The sequence below is a fragment of the Macaca nemestrina genome, chromosome X (assembly GCF_043159975.1).
Source record: "Macaca nemestrina isolate mMacNem1 chromosome X, mMacNem.hap1, whole genome shotgun sequence".
In the NCBI taxonomy this organism is placed as follows: domain Eukaryota; kingdom Metazoa; phylum Chordata; class Mammalia; order Primates; family Cercopithecidae; genus Macaca; species Macaca nemestrina.
Window position 1 is genome coordinate 146,120,532 of NC_092145.1, and position 21,708 is coordinate 146,142,239.

The following is a 21,708-nucleotide window of genomic DNA, read 5'->3' on the forward strand; positions in this document are numbered from 1 at the left end:
GCTGAGGCCTCAGTCTGACAGCACAGGAGGAACGGAATCTTGCCAACAACTGTATGAGTGAGCTTTGGAAGTAGATCCTTCTCTAGCTGAGCCTTCATGTGAGATTACAGCCTCAGCTATGAAATCATGTGAGATTTCAGCCTTGTGGGAGACTCTGAAAGAGAGGTTCCAGCTGAGGTGTACCTGGATTCCTAACTCATAGAAACTACAAGATAAAAATGCTTATCAAAACTGTAAGATTAAAATATTGTTTAAGTCACTAAAATCTGGGGGAAATTTGTTATGCAGCAATTGACAGTTAATATATGTTATCTTTGTTGTGGAGGAGAGAGAAAGAAATATAGATAAAAAGGATGAGAAAGGGGAGATAAGTTGCTTATTTTGGGCCTCATGAATCCAGAATTTGGAAACATTTGATGGTTTTTTTCTTTTTTTTTCTTTTTTTAACTTTTTAAAGAGAAAAGTTCAGTTTAAAAATAATAAGCAAGATAACTGGGAGGATAATTAATTAGTGTAATTATGAGAATAAAAACCATAATATATTCATTTTTAATCTATTCATTTAAGTAGGCTCCATGCTTGAACATGTATAAAAGTAGCTATTCAAAATCAGTTTACCTAAGCTCAAGTCCAGGAGTCATCAAACTACTGTCCATCAGTTAAATCTGTTCTGCTACCTGCTTTTGTAAATACAAGTTAATTAGAACACAGCCATACCCATTCATTTACATATTCTCTACGGCTCTCTAGTCTCCACTTACCATGGTAGAGTTGAGTAGCTGCAACAGAGAACTTAAAGCCCAGAAAGCCTAAAATGTTACCTATTTATCTCTTTATAGAAAAAAGCATTATGAATTCCTGCTTTAGTCCTATATTTTAATTCAAGCTAATCATTACCTAATATAGTCTGAATCAACAAATTTTCTCTAATTTTAATGATCATAAAAAACAAAACTGGATAATTCATATTTTAAAACATTTCATTGTAAGGGTTTATTATGGAATCACTTAAATAAATTCTCATCTCAATTTCCACTTGTCATTGTATACACAGATATGAGGCCCCAAGATGAATTGCATATTTTCAGCAGTAAGTCAACAAATCATCGTAGACTCTTGTGTGTGAGATGCTGAGATGTATACAAAGATAATTAATATTTGGTTCCTGCCCTTGTGTAATCTGTTTTACAGAGGTAAATAAATACAAGAGAATAGATGATTGACTTCCACTCTATCAGTGCTGAGTTAGAGTGGTGATAAACCCTATAAGCACTAGTATTGGACTTTGAGGGTCTAAATCTTGTCTTACCTCTTCCTAGCTGTACAGTTTGGACACAATACTTAATGACTCCGTGCTTCAGTTTTCCCAGCTGAAAAATGGGGATAATAATGGAGCCCACCTAATAGGTTTGCTATAAGTATTGAGATATCTGTGAAATAACAAGTAGGTAATGCTTTAGAACTGGGCCTGGTACCTTGTAAATGCTCAAACATGTTGACTCTCATCATCATGGTGGAATTACCTTTTATACTTCTATCCTGCCATTAGAATCAATGCCTTGAGTGCTGCAAATTAGTTAGATTAATTAATAGTTTCATCCAATTTAGGATCTTCATTAAAGTTAAACATGGGAGTCACTCTTGTGTGACTTCTTCCTGGATAGTAGCACTTAAGAGATTTGGGAAAACTGCTGTATCTTGACATCAGTGCTATCAGAGAGGGGCTAATTTTCCCACTACAATTCTTGTTTTAAAATTACTGTTTGGTTTGAAACGCTCAGTTTTACCTTTACATCTAAAACTATTAATTATTAATTTTCAGAAAGCTAGGCAAAATTATTTCCATGGAATTTTGGATAAACTGGATATCAACTGTATAGTCTCTCAAATGCTAGAGATTCATTTATGCTTTTATAATGCATAATTGAATGTGATCTTTACCATAAACATTTGTTGAGCTTTATCTAATGTTATGACTCATGGTGGTGATAATGAAGGCTTTTCATTAATGAGTAACGTTATGAAAATACCAAGTTTGTATCATTTTGCCAGATTTTGTCTCACATGAAGCACATTGTCATTGTGAAGAATTATTATTATGTATTTTGTGTAGGGTACATTAAATTTTCAAAAAGTTAATATATAACTCATTCTATCTCTACATACAATACTTGTGAAAATACTGAGGTCAGAGAGCTTGAGAGATTTTCCTAATGTCAAAGAACTAGTTAAGAGAAAAACCAAGCCTAGAGCTAGATTCTTGGTCCAGCTTTGTTTCCACTGTGACATCACATACTCATTCTAGTTTTGCCACTTGGAATATTTTTTATTTTACTCTAATTCTTTCAGCTTTAGTTTTCCTGGTGTCTTGCACCTAAGAATTAATAAGAATATTTGATTAACCTACACTACATTTTTCTAGGGGATTTACGTCTATGGAAAGAACATGGACCAGATGATCTCTTAGGCCTTTCCCCATTCTTTGTCTTTGATAGTTGGTAACCTATTTCTGTATTATCCACTGTTAAGATGATTTGTGCCATACCTCAGTGCTGTGGATATAGTCAAAGACTGACTATACACCGCCCCCCCCCCCCCGACCATGCCATCTGCCATTTGAGGATTTATTGTAAGTTCAATATTTGCCTTGCTTACCCTCACCAAATCTCCAATGGTGATTGGGGTTATTTAAAATAATTTACAAAGGCTAAATGACAGAACTTCAGAGCTGAGACAACTTTCTAAATCAGCTAATGGAGTTTCTCATTTTTCAGATGAGGAAACGAAAGGGAAAGGGCAAGATTGTATATGGCTGCCTCCAATAAACTATGCTGATTCCATGCATTCACAAAGCATGATTAGGCATGAAAGTGGAGGGGCTATTCAGAAGATTTGTTTAGATTAGCAGGCTCCCATTTGGCAATGAAAATATGTCCTGAAAAATTAAGTCGATAGAGTCAGTCACAACTCCTTGCAAGTTACTTTAATAAAACCAATACTTAACAGAGACTGGCCTAATTGGAATTTTCATTTCAAAAGGTAGAAAAGGACTGAGGAAGTTTCTAAACATTGAAACCAGAAAAATAATATGAGATTAGTGGTGTCTTCAGAGGCAGGGTACAAAATTAGGGAAACAGGTAATGCTGGTGATGAACACTGGCCATTTTTCCTGTTGCAGTTGGGCTGATGGCGTGCTACTGATCCATATTTGAGTACCAACATGTTAGGCTGCCAGTGTCTGGCTGAGAATTATAGAACTTGTTTGGAAGATTTTCCACTTGCCAGACACCTCCAATGTATCTATAATATTTTCTTACCACTGTCTCCTTCCCTGACCCCTCCTCTCCAGCCTTCTTTTTAAAGAGAAATTCTAAATGGGAGAACGTTATAAAATATTCATCCATTCATTCAACAAATGATTTTGAGGTCCTTCTATGTGCTAAGAGCTGTCAGGTCCTGTTTTCAAGGACCTTGAATGTATGGACAAGTAAATTATAATACAATGCAAGAATTGTTAAAGTAGCCGGAAGTACAGGTGCTAGAAAAGCAGAGAAAAGGAGATCATCTGGCCTCAGGTTGTGCAAGTTTGAGAAGATGTCTATGGAAATGTCTAGTAAGCTGACAGTTGAAGTGAGATCAAATGGAAGATCTAAGTAACATAAGTAACAAGGAAAATCTAACTGGTATTTTCTGAATTCTGTAAATAAAGGATATGCCTTCTTTGCAAGTACCCATAGAATATTCATAAAAATCAACCATGTACTAGACTGCAAAGACAATCTCAATAAATTTCAAAAATTAAAAATACAGCAAACATTGTCTCATAATGTGATAAAACTAAAAATAAAACAACAAAATGTAGGAAATAAAACAATTTTACTTTCTGGGGAAAGCATGAATTTCTTAGTCCTCGAACCAAAGAAGAAATACAAACTGAAATTGCACAGTGTCTAAAAAATAGTAATAAAACAATTTGTACCACAATTTATATGACCTGTCTAGAGAAGTACTCAGAGTGAGATTTATATTTAATATTTTTATCAGTAAACAACAAAATTGACCAGGGAAAAATAGAATAAAGGAATTAGTAAAGATAAAAGCATGAGTTAATGAGTTAAAAAAAGAATATCAGCTGAATAATAAATACAACGAAGAACTAGCTTTTTAAATAAACTGCTAGACTAATCAAGAAAGAGAGAAAATATAGCTATATAAAATAAGAAACAGTGGGAAAGAACATAGAAAATTAAAAGATTCATAAGAGACTACTTTGTTTAACTTATATATATACATTGGAAAACCAGGATGAAATGGACAGTTTTGTAGAAAAATATACTTTACTGAAACTGAGGAGATATTTTTCAAAAATCTAAGTAGCCCATTTCCCTAGAAAAATTTTTTCAAGGGCTACAGTTTTCAGCATTTAGCCATATGATTTTTCTCCTTAGATAAATTAACATGAAATATTTTAGTAATAGATTTTCTTATAATAAATTATCATTGCATTATTGAATAAATCATACTTGGTCATAACTTATTATTTTTAAATCTAGCTGAATTGTTTGCTACTTCGCATTTTTACATCCATTTTCCTAAGTGAGACTTGTCTTCAGTTATTTTGTGTGTGTGTGTGTAATCTTGTAATTTTGGTATCATTGTTATGCTTGCTGTATGATTTAGAAGTTTTTCTTTCATACATTAGGTTCTGGAATTGACATAACAAATTAGAATCGTCTACTCTTTCAAGGTATACTAGAAGTCTTCTATGAATCCATCTGGGCCTGGAATCTAATGCAAAAATTATATGATCAGCTACTGATATGCTAAACAGATTTTGCAAAATTCAACCTAAATTCTTCATTAAAATCTTTAATAACACTAATTCAGGGAAAATATATATACAAAAGTCAAAACTGTGTTTAATGGGGAAATATAGAATCATGACTAGTATCAGGAACAAGACAGGGATACCTACGTTACCATTATTATGCAACATTGTACTCAAGGTAGACATTAAGGCACTTAGGAAAAATAACAAAAGGTATACAAATTAGAAAGAAGATGGTAACATGGTAGCTACTTGTGAATGGTATGACAGTCTATCTGGAAAACTCAAGAGAACCAACTGAAAAATCTAACTACTAGTATAAATATTTAGAGAGTACAGTAAAGTAGTAAAATACAAAATGTATAGAAATTAATAACTTTTATTCATACAAAATATAATGAAAAATAACAACAGGAAATGTGCAAGAACACAAAAGTTGATTTGAACAAGTGAAAAGACATTCCGTGCTCTGTCATAGAAAAGTTCAGTATCCAAGTTTTTTTTTTTGTTTTTTTTTTTATTTATTATTATTATACTTTAAGTTGTAGGGTACATGTGCATAACGTGCAGGTTTGTTACATATGTATACTTGTGCCATGTTGGTGTGCTGCACCCATCAACTCGTCATTTACATCAGGTATAACTCCCAATGCAATCCCTCCCCCCTCCCCCCTCCCCATGATAGGCCCCTGTGTGTGATGTTCCCCTTCCTGAGTCCAAGTGATCTCATTGTTCAGTTCCCACCTATGAGTGAGAACATGCGGTGTTTGGTTTTCTGTTCTTGTGATAGTTTGCTAAGCATGATGGTTTCCAGCTGCATCCATCAGTATCCAAGTTTTAATCCTTTTATAAGTTAACTTTGTAACTGTAATGTGTTGCTAATATATATATAAATTGTTGACCTGTTAACAGAGATACAAACTTAGGTATTGTGCCCATAGTATATGTGGTCAGGGAAGACTTTAAAAAAATTTTATATAGCATTCATGTGAATCTATTCTTGTTCAGAAATTAAATATTTTTATAACTCATATGTGCCTAAACCTTTAAAGCCTGAACATTCATATATCTTTTGTTTGGAGCCTGGAATGCTTATCAGGATAATTTCTCTGCTTTCTATCATCATTCACATCCAAAATTACAGTTTTAAAAATGAGTTGGCTTAAGTAAATAGTGTTGCTCATCTTTCTGTGCAGTAATATATACTGAAATTAATGTAAAAAAATGTGAGCCAAGCTTTCTGCAACTCTGAAATCCAGTTATATCTGCTCCTTTAAATAAAACTGCCTTCTTGATCATGAATTTTTATTAATAGGTCTCTGTGTATATGTAAATGTGTGTGTGTGTATGTGTTTTATTCTACTTTATGAATTCTAAAGGAACAAAGATCTGAAAATGTATAATTTATTCTCATTTGTCACAATTCAACAGAAGGAATTATAGTAACAAACTTGGTAATATTCAGGAAAATAATAAATCTCAGGTGTCCTGATATATCAGTTCTATCTACCTAACTATTCCATTCCCTTTCTTAAATAGGAGCTGGAAATCAAAATTGATAAAATATTTATATTAGTTTATTTATTTGGACAGAGTTGCTACTTTGATTACATCATAGGCTTGAGACATTATGAACCTCAAAAATTGATTAGTAATCTGCAAAAATATACTTAATTCTTAGACTGTGGATGATATTGGCAAATGTGTACTACCTTTTTTTTTTTTTTTTTTTTTTTTTTTTTTTTTTTTTTTTTGAGATAGAGTCTTGCTCTGTCACCCAGGCTGGAGTACAGTGGCACAATCTTGGCTCACTGAAACCTCTGCCTTCCAGGTTCAAGCGATTCTCCTACCTCAGCCTCCCGAGTAACTAGGATTACAGGCGCCTACCACCACACCCAGCTAATTTTTTGTATTTTTAGTAGAGACAGGGTTTCACCGTGTTGCCCAGACTGGTTTCAAACTCCTGAGCTCAGGCAATCCACCTGCCTTGGCTTCCCCAAGTGCTGGGATTACAGCCCTGAGCCACCGCACCCGGCCATTTTCTACTTTTAAATTAAGCTATAATAAAGTTATCTACTTCCTAGAAGTTATTATTTTTCTCCTGTCTTAGTTTGTCAGCTATACATTTTTTTTCTCAGATGGATGAATATTCCTGACCTTTTACTTTAGACTTTAGTTACTCTGATCATCCAGCTTGTCTAGAAATGGACAACTCTTCTTTGATCAATATGAGTCATTCTCTTAACGCAAGAATAACTTGGACTGTCAAAATATGTATTATCTCTTCATACAACTTAAATGATGGAAAAGATAGCACACTGCCAAGTTCAAAGGCCATATTTGATTCTTTACTATGATACCTGCTTGAACATGCAAGCTTTCTGAATACCATTAGAGGTAAATGAAACAACTTGAGGTCTTTTCCTTCCATAGGAGGAAAATGTTCTTTTCTCAAAGTGCATAAATTAGCTTCATAAAAGTATGTGTCTGTTCATTCATTCATTCATTCATTCATTCATGTAGCATCTTTGAATATCAGCAAAACACAGTGTTATTCATTATGTTTCTGGCACCATGTTAAGGTCTGGAGATAAATGAATGAAACAGGGTCTTGCCATCAAATAATTTACAGTCTGGTAAACGAAACAAAGAAATGCTAGGAGCTGTATTTCAGTCAGTGAAATTTGTATCTTTAGCCAAAACCTTCTATTAACTCCACACTCCTATATCAAATGCCTATTCACTGAGTGTGCTTTGATGTCTCACAGCTGTCCACATTAACTTATTCTACTTGCAGTCTTTCTCATGGTCAAGTAGGCTGCTCACTCCATCATTTCAGTTACTATGCAAAACATTTAACTACTTTATTTCATTTAAATCCCATATCCAATCCATCGGGAAGTCCTGTTGACTCTACTTCAATGTACATGCAGCAAAATCTGACCCTTTCTCATCTCTCCACTGCTAGCCACTGGTCCCAGTCTCCATCTCTCACTTTGATAACTTCAATAATCTCCTAACTGGTATCCTTGCTCCCTCCCTTGTTCACCCAGAGTCTATAATCAACAAAGCAGCTATAGTATCCTTTTTAAAACCTAAGTCATACCAAAAACCTCCATGGCCCACATTTCACCTAGTATATAAGCTGGAATCCTTTCAGTGTTCAACAAGGACCTACATGGTCCATCCACCATAATTACTTTGACCTCATTTTCTAATTCTCCCTTCATTTTCTACTCCAGACACACTGTCTTCTTTGTCGCTTTCACTGTAGAGTCTCTGCACTGACTGTTTCCTCTGCCTGGAATGTTCTTTTCCAGATATCTATGTGCCTTTCTCCTCACTCCATCAAGTCTTTGCTCAAATATTATCTTCTCAATCAGGCCTACCCTGACCATACTATTTAAAATTGTATTCCTCCATTTGTATTTTCAATCTTCATTACACTGTTGATTCTTTCCTGCCCCCCCCGCAACAGCACTTAACTCCTTCTAAAGTGCCATTTAATTTGCTTATTTGTTGTATATATTACTTATTATCTGTCTCCCCCAGATGGAATATAACCTATAAGAAGATTATGGGGGTCTTTAAATTTTCACTGATAAATCCCAAGGGTACTTGGCACATAGTAGATGCCCCATAAATATTTATTGATGAACTTAACTAAAACGATTTGCCAGAACCCAATTTGCAACAGACAAATCCACTCAATGATCTACGTGTCACATTGAACAAATTTATCAAATTACCAAATTATTTTAAAACTATTTGTGGGTTGACAGAAATTAGTATTCAATGGGATAATAGGGCTCACTCATTAACGCTGTGAGTAGCTAGAATCCAGAGTTCTGGACTGTCATACTCTCCTCCAGCTGCAGGGTCTCCTATCTCCCTGTGCTTGGCCTTTCTCCTTTCTCCCAGGTTCACTCCTCTTGATGGCAGCCAAGGAAGTGCTCTAAAATCGCTCTCCTCTCTGCCTTCCCCCAGACTCAGGGTCCCCTTTCTCTACCCCAAACCCTCCAGCTAACTCAGCAGGATGCAAGGACAATGAAAAGCTGAGCATCACTGACATATTAATTAAGAAAACAACATAAAAACCAAGCAAAGAAACCTTTGCAGAATGATTCAAAAGCTGTTAAAACAATTTCACCCAACACAAATTACTTTAAATCCTTTAAGTAGTTCAAATAAATATATTTTTGTTAGATTGGTAAATATAGTATGGTAAATGTCATAAGTAATCTACAAATAGATTTTTGGTGAATTGGCCTGTTTCTGGTTAACTGTAAGAGGTGCTATGAGGGTCTTCTAGAGCTGTAGTCAGCAAACTTTCTGTAAAAAGCCATACAGTAAGCCTTTTAAGTTAAGAGAGCAATACAGCCTTTGTCAGAACTACTCAACTCTGCCTTTGTAATGCAAAAGCAGCCATAGATTTATGTAAATGAATGAGTGTGACTATGTTCCAATAAAACTTTATTCGCAAAAACAGGTAGTGGGCTGGATTTGGCTCATGGGCCATAGTTCACTGATCCCTGCTGTAGAGGACACTGGAGCCTTTAAGGCAGGGTGAAAAGATTAGGCAACACATCCAATGACTAGTCTGGCTAAACTCAAGGGCTTTTATTTACTCAGACTAGATTCATATTCTGGATTTGTATTCATTTACCCTATCACTTTGGGTAAGAGATAACCATCTCTGATCCTCAATTTTTCATCTTAAGATGGCAAAAATTTAAAGCCATTTAAGAGTGATGATTAGATATGACAAGGGCAAAATATGAACATTTGAATGGCCATTGCCGCATTTTTCTTTTTTCTTCTAAGGTTCCTTTGTTGCTAGGGCTGCCTCTTTGAGGAGGTTGGTTGATTCAGCTTTCATCTCATTGGGTGTGTAGAACTGCCAATGTGAAGAAGCTTAAGACACAGTAGATTTATTTATACTGGAAAGGATACAAAGCTACTCTAGAGAGAAAAAAACTAGATTTGGAAAGAAAAAGGAGGAAAGAAGCAAACGAGGAAGAGACAGAGGAGAAAATCAAACCTGGAATGAGTTTTGAGGAAAGATTTTCAGAGATTGGAAGAAGTGGGATTGGATACACCTCTCATGCATGGCTTATGATGAGGGAGGATGAGGACAGAGAGAGAGAAAGATTATCAGAAGTGTTGTTCTGTGTTACGAATGCTATTGTCTTTCTGGAGGTTTTAAAGATAATGCAATAAAGACTAAAACAATTTAATTTTACAGTATAGTACTTTGAATAAAACCATTTTATTGCATGGCCAGAAGGCAGCCTAACTTTATAAGGGTTACACAAGCACAACACCAAGCACAGAGCTTGACACAGAATAAGAATTGAAAATGATAATAATATAGTCTTTGCCATAGTGTGTATACCTGATGAGGGGCAGATAAGAAAAAGTTTCATTGAGAGTAGATTCTTGAGCCGAATTTTATAAAATAAGTGGGTGTTTCTCAGGAAGGCATACAATATGACTATGAACTCAAGCTTTGGAACCAGAAATGCTGGGGTTTGAGGCCTGGTTAAGTGTATAACTTTGGACAAGTTGCCTAATGTCTATGTGACTCAGTTTCCTGGTAATGAAGACAGTGCCTAACACAAAAGGGGTACCAAATTTGATAACACATATAAGGTAATTAGAAGAGAGATGAAATGGAGTTAAAGTTATTTTGTGTAAGTCAATGTTGTTATATTATGAATGTTTAATGTGCATTGCCAGAGTCAAATAACGTGAAAAAGAGGAGATCCATTGTGGTTACATTACTCATCATCATCATCATCATCATCATCATCATCACCACCACCACCACCAATCACCATCATCAAGCATTGTTCCTTTGAGGGCTGATATTTTAACTTCAAGATTTTGCAATTAAGGTTTCTATAATTGGGACACAAATCTATGGAACCTAGATGGACTTTGGCAGTGAACTGTAGAAATAAAACCATGATATCTGAAACAAAATGGTTCAAGAAGCAAGACAGCAACAAAGTTAATGCCACTCAGTCCCTTGGCTGGAACCAGAGACTCAAACAGTTTGGAATCAGAGCCATGCCCCAACACCCAGGACACCATGCGCAGAGGGCTGGCTCTTTGTACTGATCTTGTTTTCTGAGCACTTCACTCAAAGGGGAAGAGACAGAAGCAGAAGAGTACCTAAATGGATCTTTACATCACACAAGAGAGCAGGAGTAAATTTGCTGAACTCAAGGCACTGCCTAGAGAAGTAAATATTATCTCTGTATGTGTTTGGGTCTCACGATCCTGCTGACCCTAAAGTAAAATATTACTATATTGGAAAGTAGAGAATTTGAGCCAATGATGATGACACTCTTGGTTTCTGTTACTTTTGTGCTGCCCCAATATTGGGTATTTATGCCTGCAGGTGATTTATGTTTTCCATAAATGCTGTAAAGCTTTGATACTTTTAAGACTTAAATACATCTACTGGATCCTTTAAGTCATAGACTAGAGACATCCACAAAGAATGCTACTACAACCACCCTTGCTCTTTGTCTAGCGCTTGACCATCATTAGCTTGTTTCTGACCCAAGACTTTTATTCTTGGAGGCTGTCTGCTTAGAAAGATCTTTCCCACCCCCAGATCTTTGCCTAGCTTTCCTGTTATGCCATTCAAGTCTCTGCTCAAATGTCCCCTCTTCAGAAAGGTCTTCTCTGATAACCCAGTTAAATAAACTCTCCCCACTGTCACCTAACAATTTACCATGCTCCAACACTTAACTGTGCTCTATTTTTCTTCTTAGCACTTATTACTACCTATGCCTCTATCCTGCTTCATATTTTTTATTTATTTTCTTGTTATTTATATCTCCTATTGTAAGTTCTATGAGGACAAAGGCTTTTTCTGTTTTGGCTGTTGACCACTATCTCCTCAGTGCCTAGAACAGTAGCTGGAAAAGAACAGATGTTCATACACATTTATTATGTGAATGAATGACTGAATAACTACTAGCATTAGAAGTCATTCACGTTTGACTGAACAAAAATACTGACTTTCGAGAGGTTTAATTGATCTGCTCAGGGTCAAAGAGGTCATGGCTTACAGGGCCAGGACATAAATGCTAGTCATCTCCCTCCTGTTTTAGTACCCCATCAACCATGAACATGTCATTGAACAAACATTAGACACTTAACACCATACCAAGGATGATTTGGAGGATTCACAAAACATAGAAAATGTGGAAGTGGCCTTCAAGGATCTTCTAGTGTAACATAGAATATACAACATGTATAGCTAAAAGGGCACAAATTTCACCTAATATTGCTTATTCCAGGGAAGTGTGTTTCAGCTGTGAAATTAAATAAATGTGGAACAAACATAAAACTTGAAAATAATATCCATATTAGGACCCTGCCTCAAATCAATTAAATTAGAATCCCTAGGAGTGGGACCCAACTTTGATATTCTTTAAAAGTTCTCCATGTGACTGCTGTACAACCAGCTTCAAAAACCACCACTGTAGCCCAGTGTATTTCAAACTGTAATATGCACCTGAATCACCTGGAGATCTTGTTAAATTTCAGATTGTGATGTAGTAGGTCTGGGACAGAGCCTGAGATCCTACATTTCCAATAAGTTCCCAGGTTATGCCTATGCTGGTTTGTGGATCACACTTTGAATAGGGAAGTTCTAGAGATAAGTGACCAGGGTTAGAAAAAAAAGTATTTGTATAGTTATGAAATAAGTACAAAGAGCCACATTACAACACAGATGGACTCATGGCAAAGACCCCATACTTAGTAGTCAGGTTACATCGTATTTGGGAAAAAATGGAAAACCAACAATGTACAAATGCAGGCAATGAAGCCCAGTGGAAGCATAGCTCACAAGTGCTGGGAGGATGTGGAGGGAAGCAATTAAGAAAATATTCTAAGAGCTGAGAATATGTACCAAGCTATAGAAACATCCTTCTGGGCCTATTCTGAGAATGGAACAAATCCAAAAGTGCAGCTGCAGGAGCCAACTTCATATTTCTCTAGCGAACAGTGGACATCAAAGACTCAAGTGGGGAGTTTGTGCAGGAACCCTCAGTTTGGATTATTTTCATCAAGAATAACAGAGATTTGACATGGAGAACATAATCTGGCCATAACCTTTCCAAGTCTACAGAAGGAAGTAATTCAGGAGTGGCTGAACAAAAATGAAGTTAAGCCTGTTTCAGGTGACCTTGTCCAGAGTACAGTGGGGAGAACAGGAACCTACCACTTCAAAGATAATAGAGAACCTTGGCAGACACCCAGCTCTGTGCTCCACATAACCTAGCGTGCCTCCATCTCGCCTGGTTTGTTTTTTACCTAAATTCTCCATATTTACAGAATGAAATTTCAGGATTCTGGGATTTACCCAAATAATCACTTACTTCCATCTTTAGAGAATTCTCCATGTGCGAGCAGTCTCTGCTCAGTGTCTATATTACACCTGGCTTATTATTATTTTTTCTATATTACACCTGGCTTATTATTATTACTTTTTAATCCAAACAGCTCTCCCATTCCTCCATTTTGGAATACTGTTGATAGGGTTTGGCTGTGTCCCCACCCAAATCTCATCTTAAATTGTAGCTCCCATAATTCCCACATGTTGTGGGAGGGACCCAGTGGGAGATAATTGAATCATGGGGGCAATTTCCCCCATACTGTTCTCATGGTAGTGAAGAAGTCTCACAAGATCTGATAGTTTTATAAGGGGAAACCCCTTTCTCTTGGTTCTCATTCCTTCTCTTGTCTGCTGCCATGTAAGATGTGCCTTTCACCTTCTACCATCATTGTGAGGCCTCCCCAGCCACGTGGTACTATGAGTCCATTAAACCTCTTTTTCTTTATAAATTACCCAGTCTCGGGTATGTCTTTATCAGCAGTGTGAAAATGGACTAATACAACTACTCTGAATATCCAGGGTAGCATGTCCTTCAACCAAAAATATTTCAGTATCCATCATGCTTAGGGCACTGAGTTTAAATGTAAGTTCACTAGAGGTGGATACTGATTTCAGAGAATTAAAATGCATTAGTGATAGAAAACATGCCCACATGCTAACTATAGGCATACCTCAGAAATATTGTGGGTTTGGTTCAGACCACTGCAATAAAGTGAATATTGCAAAAAAGTGAGTCACACAAATTTTTTGGTACCTTGGTGCATATAAAAGTTATAGTCTAATAAGTGTGCAATAGCAATATGCAATAGCATTATATCTAAAAATGTCTAAAATTTTAGACATAGCATTATGTCTAAAAAATAGCACAATGTAATAACATTATGTCTAAAAAGCAATGTACATACCTTAATTTAAAAATACTTTATGGCTAAAAAATGCTAACAATCATCTGAGCCTTCAGTGAGTTGTAATCTTTTTGCTGGTAGAGGGTGTGGTGTGGTCTTATCTTGACATTGATGGCTGCTGACTGCTTAGGCTGGTGGTTGCTGAAGGTTGGGTGACAGTGTTAATTTCAGTGTTTTTTGTTTTGTTTTGTTTTCTTTAAGAGACAGGGTTTCATTCTGTCACTCAGGGTGGAGTGCAGTGGTACAATCATAGTTCACTGCAACCTTGACTTCCTGGGCTCAAGCAATCCTTCTGCCTCAGTCTCTCCAGTAGCTAGGAATATAGGGACACACCACCATGCCTGGCTTATTTTTAAACTTTTTGTAAAGACACGGTCTTGCTATATTGCCCAGGCTTGTCTCAAACCTCTGGCCTCAAGTGATCTTCCCTACTTTGCCTCCCAATTCGCTGGGATTACAGGCATGAGCCACTGTGCCCAGCTGGCAATTTCTTTAAATAAGACAACCATGTAGTTTGCTGTGTTGATTCACTCTTCCTTTCACAAAAGATTTCTCTGTATCATGTGATGCTGTTTGATAGTATTTTACCCACAGTAGAACTTCTTTCAAAATTGGAGTCAATCCTCTCAACTCCTTCCACTGCTTTATCAACTAAGTTTATGGAATATTCTAAATCCTTTGTTGTTGCAACAATGTTCACAGTATCTTCACCAGGATGTAGATTCCATTTTAAGAAACCACTTCCTGTGAGGAACGCCTCAGCCCGGCTGCCCACCGTCTGGGAAGTGAGGAGCGCCTCTGCCCAGCCGTCCCTTCCGGGAAGTGAGGAGGCCTCTGCCCAGCCGCTGCTCCGTCTGAGAAGTGAGGAGCGCCTCTGCCCAGCTACCAACGTTTCGGGAAATGAGGAGCGCCTCTGCCTGGCAGCCCACCGTCTGTGAAGTGAGGAGTGCCTCTGCCCGGCCGCCCCTTCTGGGAAGTGAGGAGCGCCTCTGCCTGGCTGCCACCCAATGTGGGAAGTGAGGAGCGTCTCTGCTTGGCCGCCAACCATCTGGGAAATGAGGAGCGCCTCTGCCCAGCTGCCCACAGTCTGGGAAGTGAGGAGCTCCTCTGCCCAACTGCCAACTGTCTGGGAAGTAAGGAGCGCCTCTGCCTGGCTGCCATCCTATCTGGGAAGTGAGGAGCGCCTCTGCCTGGCCGCCCACTGTCTGGGAAGTGAGGAGCACCTCTGTTTGGTCGCCAACCGTCTGGGATGTGAGGAGCGCCTCTGCCCAGCTGCCCATTGTCTGGGAAGTGAGGAGCACCTCTGCCCAGCCGCCAACCATCTGGGAAGTGATGAGGGCCTCTGCCCAGCCACCCCACCGTCTGGGATGTGAGGAGCGCCTCCACCCAGCTGCCCACAGTACAGGAAGTGAGGAGCGCCTCTGTCCAGTTACCCACCGTCTGGGAAGTGAGGAGCGCGTCTGCCTGGCCACCCCATCTGGGAAATGAGGAGCGCCTCTGCCCAGCCTCTGTGCAACCTTCCAAGTGTGAGGTGAGCTTCGTGTGTGATCTTTTCTGTCTTCCTCAAGTTTGCATTTTCAACATTAAAGTTTACTTTTTAATTGAAAGTTAAAATAAAAAAAAAAAAAGAAACCACTTCCTTTCTTCATCAACTCCTCATCTATTCAGACTTTACCACGAGATTGCAGCAATTCAGTCATACCTTTAGGCTCCACATCTAATTCTAGTTTTCTTGCTATTTCCGCCACACATGCAGTGACTTCCTCCACGGAAGTCTCGAACCCCTCAAAGTCATCCATGAGGGTTAGAATCAACTTTTTCCAAACTCCTGTTAATATGGATATTTTGACCTCCTTCCATGAATCACAGATGTTCTCAATGGCATCTAGAATGGTAAATCCTTTCCAGAAGGTTTTCAATTTACTTTGCCTAGATCCATTGGAAGAATCACTGTCTATGGTAGCTATAGCCTTATTAAATTCATTTTTTAAAAGTAAGAATTGAAAGTCAAAAATACTCTTTGATCCATTGGCTGCAGAATAGATGTTGTATTAGCAGGCATTTAAAAAATGTTAAATCTACTTGTACCTCTCCATCAGAGCTCTTGGGTGACCAGGTACATTGTCAATGACCAGTAATATTTTGAAAAGAATCTTTTTTTCTGAGCAGTGGGATCTCAACAGTGGACCTAAATATTCATTCAGGTGTTCCCTGGAGTAGCACTTTTAATTTCTTTCAATAACTTTTTCTTTGTATTCACACCTTGACTGTTTGGCACAAGAGGCCTAGCTTTCAGCGTATTCTGAATTTTGACATACGTTCCTTACTAAGCTTAATCATTTCTGGCTTTTGATTTCAAGTGAGAGATGTGCAACTCTTCCTTTCACTTGAACATGTAGACCATTGTAGGGTTATTAATTGGCCTAATTTCAATATTGCTGTGTCTCAGGGTATAGGGAAGCTTGAGGAGAGGGAGAGAGACTGGGAGACAGCTGGTTCATAGAGAAGTTAGAACACACACAACATTGATCAATTAAGTTACCATCTTACATGGGCATGGTTCCTGGTACCCCCAAACAATTACAATAGTAAAATCAAAGATCACTGATCACAAATCAGCATATCAGATATAACAATAATGAATAAGTTTCAAATATTGTGAGAATTACTAAAATATGACACAGAGACAAAAAGTGAGCACATGCTTGGGAAAAGGAGTGCTTATAGACTTGCTTGGTGCAGGGTTGTGACAAATCTTTAATTTGTAGAAAATGCAATAGCTGTGAAATGCAATCAAGTTCAATAAAATGAGAGATGCCTATATATGTGGAGAGAAATGCAGAGGGACAACAAAAGCAGTGTTATTCTGTCAAGGACATCAGGATGATTTTCTGCCCTTACTTATGTCCTGTAATCCTGACTCAATTTCTGCTCAGGCAAGCAAAGCAGTGGCTAGATGACAGTCTTGGTAAAGCATACTAAGCAAAGTTGAATATGTTCTAAGTTAGGCCTTTGTGAGCTCTGACTGTCATAATTAAACACCATAGGTTGTGTGTTAAACAACAGAAAATTATTCTTTTACAGTTCGGGAAGCTGAAAGTCTGGGATCAAGGTCCCAGCATTGTCAGGTTCTGGTGAGGGTTCTCTTCCTGGCTTGTGAATGGCTGCTTTCTCATTGTGTGCTCATATAGCGGAGGGAGAGAAAGAGAGCAAGCAAGCTTTCTGGTGTCTTTTCTTACAAAGGCACTAATTCCATCATGAGAGTCCTGCTCTCATGACCTTATCTCAACCTAACTACCTCCCAGAGGGCCCCATCTTCAAATACCACCGCATTGGAGGTTAGGGTTTCAACAAGAAATTTTGGTGAGACACAAACATTTATTTCATAATAGATCTGATATTACTGGGGGATATCTGAATATAATAACATGGCATTAGGCTATATACAATCATATGTCACTTAATGTGGATACATTCTGCAAAATGTGTTGTTAGGCAGTTTTGAAGGGCAAACATTACAGATTGTATTTACACAAACCTAGACTGTATAGCCTACTACACGTCTAGGCTATATGGCATACCTTATAGTTCTTAGGCTACAAACTTGTACAGCATGTTGCTTTACTGAATGCCGTAGGCAACTGTAACAAAATGGTAACTATCTGTGTATCTAAACATACCTAAACATAGAAAACACATGGTAAAAATACAGTATTATGCTTTTATGGGACCGCCATTGTATATGTGGTTCATCATTGATCAAAAGCCTCATTGTGTGGTACATGACTGTATATTATAATATATAATATTTATATAATGTAATACCAATTTTACTTTGAAATTTCTGACAACTCAGATATTTACATCTAAAAAAACCTACACTGCTTTCTATTCCCAGCTTTGGAATTACAAAGTATGGGAAAACAGTTTTCTGGATTTAAAGCTCCTGCTTGAATTTTATGTATTAAAAATTCTTCCCTCATGAAGCACTACAAGTTCTTTCACAAGTGATAAATGTCTTGGTGTTGGTCACATTCAACAAAAGAGTAAAAAATATATTCATGTTTGTACAAAATTATCTCAGAGATGGCACACTCTACAGCGAATATTACACTATGATAGTTGGACTGTTGAGATATATGTTCTGGACTATAGAGATCTTTACTAATGTCATAATAAGCAAAGGACATAGGAGAATTCCCTTTTTCTACCCTCCAAACAGGAACACAATTTTCAGCATCAAAATTCACAAAGGGATATTCTTTTGGTTTTTATTTATGCATCAAAGCAAAGATCCCTCCATTCACTTATTTCAGATTATAAGTGAACATTGATGAAGTCCTTAAAACAATAAAATCCCATGTCAAAGAGTTCAAGCTTGGGATGCCACAGTTAAGCTTTCTCTAGCCTTATAAATACAGGCAAATGTGGATCCTCCTGATTTCTCATTTGGGATGCAAATGAAAATAAGATCCTTGTCCACCTGGGAAAGGCGTGGAGATGGGGGAAATTGTGATGAAAGGGAAGACAAAGGAATAGACTATTATAATTAAAAATTGCAATGCACAAGTTATTATTATTTTTTTTTTTTTGGTCCATGGTAAATAGATTGCTGCTAGAATTTCTCAGTGGGTAGAAAGCCTGAGTGCCCAGGCTTTGTTAGAGAGGAGGCTGGAAGGAGTGGTTGGAAGCTCTCTCTGAGACAAGAGACTTCCCGAAAGTACAGGGAATATTCAGATGTATTTTACCTTCCTGCCATATTTACTTGATTAACATGTCACTAAAGAACAAAAGAGCAGAAGAGAACAAGGAAACAGGGATTTTGTGTTTTTTTCTGAACAGAACTTAATTTGCACACCATGAAGAAAAATTGATCGTTTTCTTATGTCTGCTACTCTGTTGAGAGTGTCCTATGTAGAAAATCAATTTCCTTGTCTCAAGTTGATTTGCCTGTTTAATTAACTTAGCAGCTTAATGGAGGCAAACATGATTAAAACACAGTTTGAAAAAGCTTTCAAAATTGTTATTTATTATATATTATAATATTTCATCAAAGATTTCCCTGTAGTAATTATGGTGTGTTTAGATTTTGTTTTCCTTGCACCAATGTTTCATTAATTATTGAAGATGATTAGGTCAGTAGTCCTGTGATAATCAGAAACTAAAATATTCCTATTAAGCTTTAATGTATGCAACACAATACTACCTGGGCTGGAATATTATTTGTCATATGAATCTGTAACTTGGTACTTTTTTGGCTTACCTAGAATTTTTGCATTGAGCAATTATTTCATTGTTGTCAACTAATTCAGAACAATGAAGTATTTTAATGATCAACTTTTAGAAAATCACTTTATTATTATTATTATACTTTAAGTAGAAAATCACTTTTTTTTATCTGCTTAACATTTTTAAGCTCCATGTTTTTTAGAGTAAGCAGTAAAAATCCATGTATCCTGATGAGCGGTAGGGAAGAAGACTTAGGAATATTTGGAGTCAGATTAGGCAGGTCAGAGCAAACTTAAATATTAGGAAGAAATATCATGTATTGCATTTTGGACTTTATATACTTTAAAAGTTATTATAATCTCTCAACATTAAAAATACAATTAATTTAAAGTGGCTTAACTTTTTTAAATTACAAGGTTGTGAGTTTATTCTTCTCCTTCTCTAATTCTTGCTAGATGTACTGTATCTGCATTGTCAGAACATAAAGCCATTATTTACTATGTTTTCTTCTTTATAGCCATAATTTAGTTTTAGTTCTGTAGGTACACATATATTTAATGATCACCACCAGTCCTTACATTCTTCAAGTTCATAGTATAGATACACTACAGTATTCATAGTCATTCTACTACTGATGGAATTTGGGTTGTGTATTTGGGAATATTGTAAAAAAAATACTACTCTGAACATTCATATACAAATCTCTGTGTAGATGTATATTTTAATATTTCTTGGGTAAATACCTAGGAATAGGATCATTGTGTTACATGGTAAGTATATTTTATTTCTTCTTCTTATTTTTTGAGATGGAGTCTCGCTCTGTCGCCAGGCTGGAGTGCAGTGGCGCAATCTCGGCTCACTGCAACCTTGCCTCCTGGGTTCAAGCAATTCTCCTGCCTCAGCCTCCCGAGTAGCTGGGACTACAGGCACGTGCCACCATGCCCAGCTAATTTTTCTATTTTTAGTAGAGATGGGGTTTCACCATGTTGGTCAGGATGGTCTCAATCTCTTGACCTCATGATTCACCCACCTCGGTCTTGCAAAGTGCTGGGATTACAGGCGTGAGCCACTGCACCCAGCCATATTTTTTAATTTTATAATTTGCTACCACATTATTTTTAAACATTTTGCATTTCCACCAGAAGTGCATGAGGATTTCAGTTACTCCACATTCTCACCAACATTAGATTTAATCATTCTTTTAAACATTAACTATTCTAGTAGGTGTATAATGATATCTCATGATTTTATTTTGCATTAACCTAGTACGAATGATATTGAGCATTAAATTGTTAAATTTAAGTTAAATTAAGCTAAATTGGCCATTTGTATACCTTCTTTGGCAGGGTCTGTTGAAATTTTTTGGCCCATTGTTTTACTGGGTTCTTTCCCTTGTTGCTGAATTTTAAGAGCTCTTTTTTGTGTTTTGGATATAAGCATTCTATTCAGTTATGTCAGATATCAGTCTTACAAATATCTTCTCCAAGTATATGGCTTGCTTTTGCATTTTCTTAAATGTTAGTTTAATTTTAATAGTCTATTTTATCATTTTTTAATGGTTTGTGCTTTTTTGTGATCTGAGAAGACTTTCTCTAACCCAATGTCTCAAAGACTTTCCCTGCTGTTTTCTTCTAGAAGTTAATAATTTTAGTCACTTTATTTAGATCTATGTTCATTCAAGATTTAGTTCAAATATCATTTCCCCTGTGATTCTTCCAGGAAGAGTTCATCAAACCCTCTGTATTTTCATAATATCATATGTACACTTACCTTCGAGTACGAGATATTTATTTAAATGTTCATTTTCCCCACTAGACTGCAAGCTTCAGTGCACAGTGATAAGTCTTATTTGTTTGTGTAAAATGCCTAGACCATGCCTAATAAATAATAGGCTCTCAATAAGTACTTGTTAAATAAACAAATGAATATAATTATATTAATTTATTAAATATTTTTACAAAGCATTTTTGCATCAACTTTTCATTAAAATCTCACAAGAATTCCATGAAGCAAACATTATGTTACTTCCATGTTATAAACTATTGTTGGCTTTTCAAAGCCTAATGAATTAAGATCAGACTGTTTAGCCTGGCATTTAAAGGATTCTATGATATTATCCTCCAACCTTTCCAGCTTTGTTTTTCACTATTTCCTTTTACATATCCATTGCAATACTTAAATTGGACAATTCATTTTTCTTCATCTATGCCCTTAATTTCTACTTTTTTACATTCATTCAAGCTATGTCTTTCACCTTAAAATTATCTCTACTTCATTTCTCCCTAAGAATATCCTAGCCGTCTCAAAAGCCACCATTTTTATGTTCC

The 21,708-nt window shown here is 36.7% G+C and overlaps 1 protein-coding gene and 1 pseudogene across 4 annotated transcripts in view; both read right to left on the reverse strand.

Annotated features, from left to right (window-relative positions):
• Positions 1–21,708, reverse strand: part of LOC105478147 (glycine receptor alpha 2) — a 231,476-nt gene that overhangs the window by 72,233 nt on the left and 137,535 nt on the right. The gene's annotated exons all lie outside the window — the stretch shown is intronic.
• On the reverse strand, positions 2,332–18,391 carry LOC139360876 (uncharacterized; annotated as a pseudogene).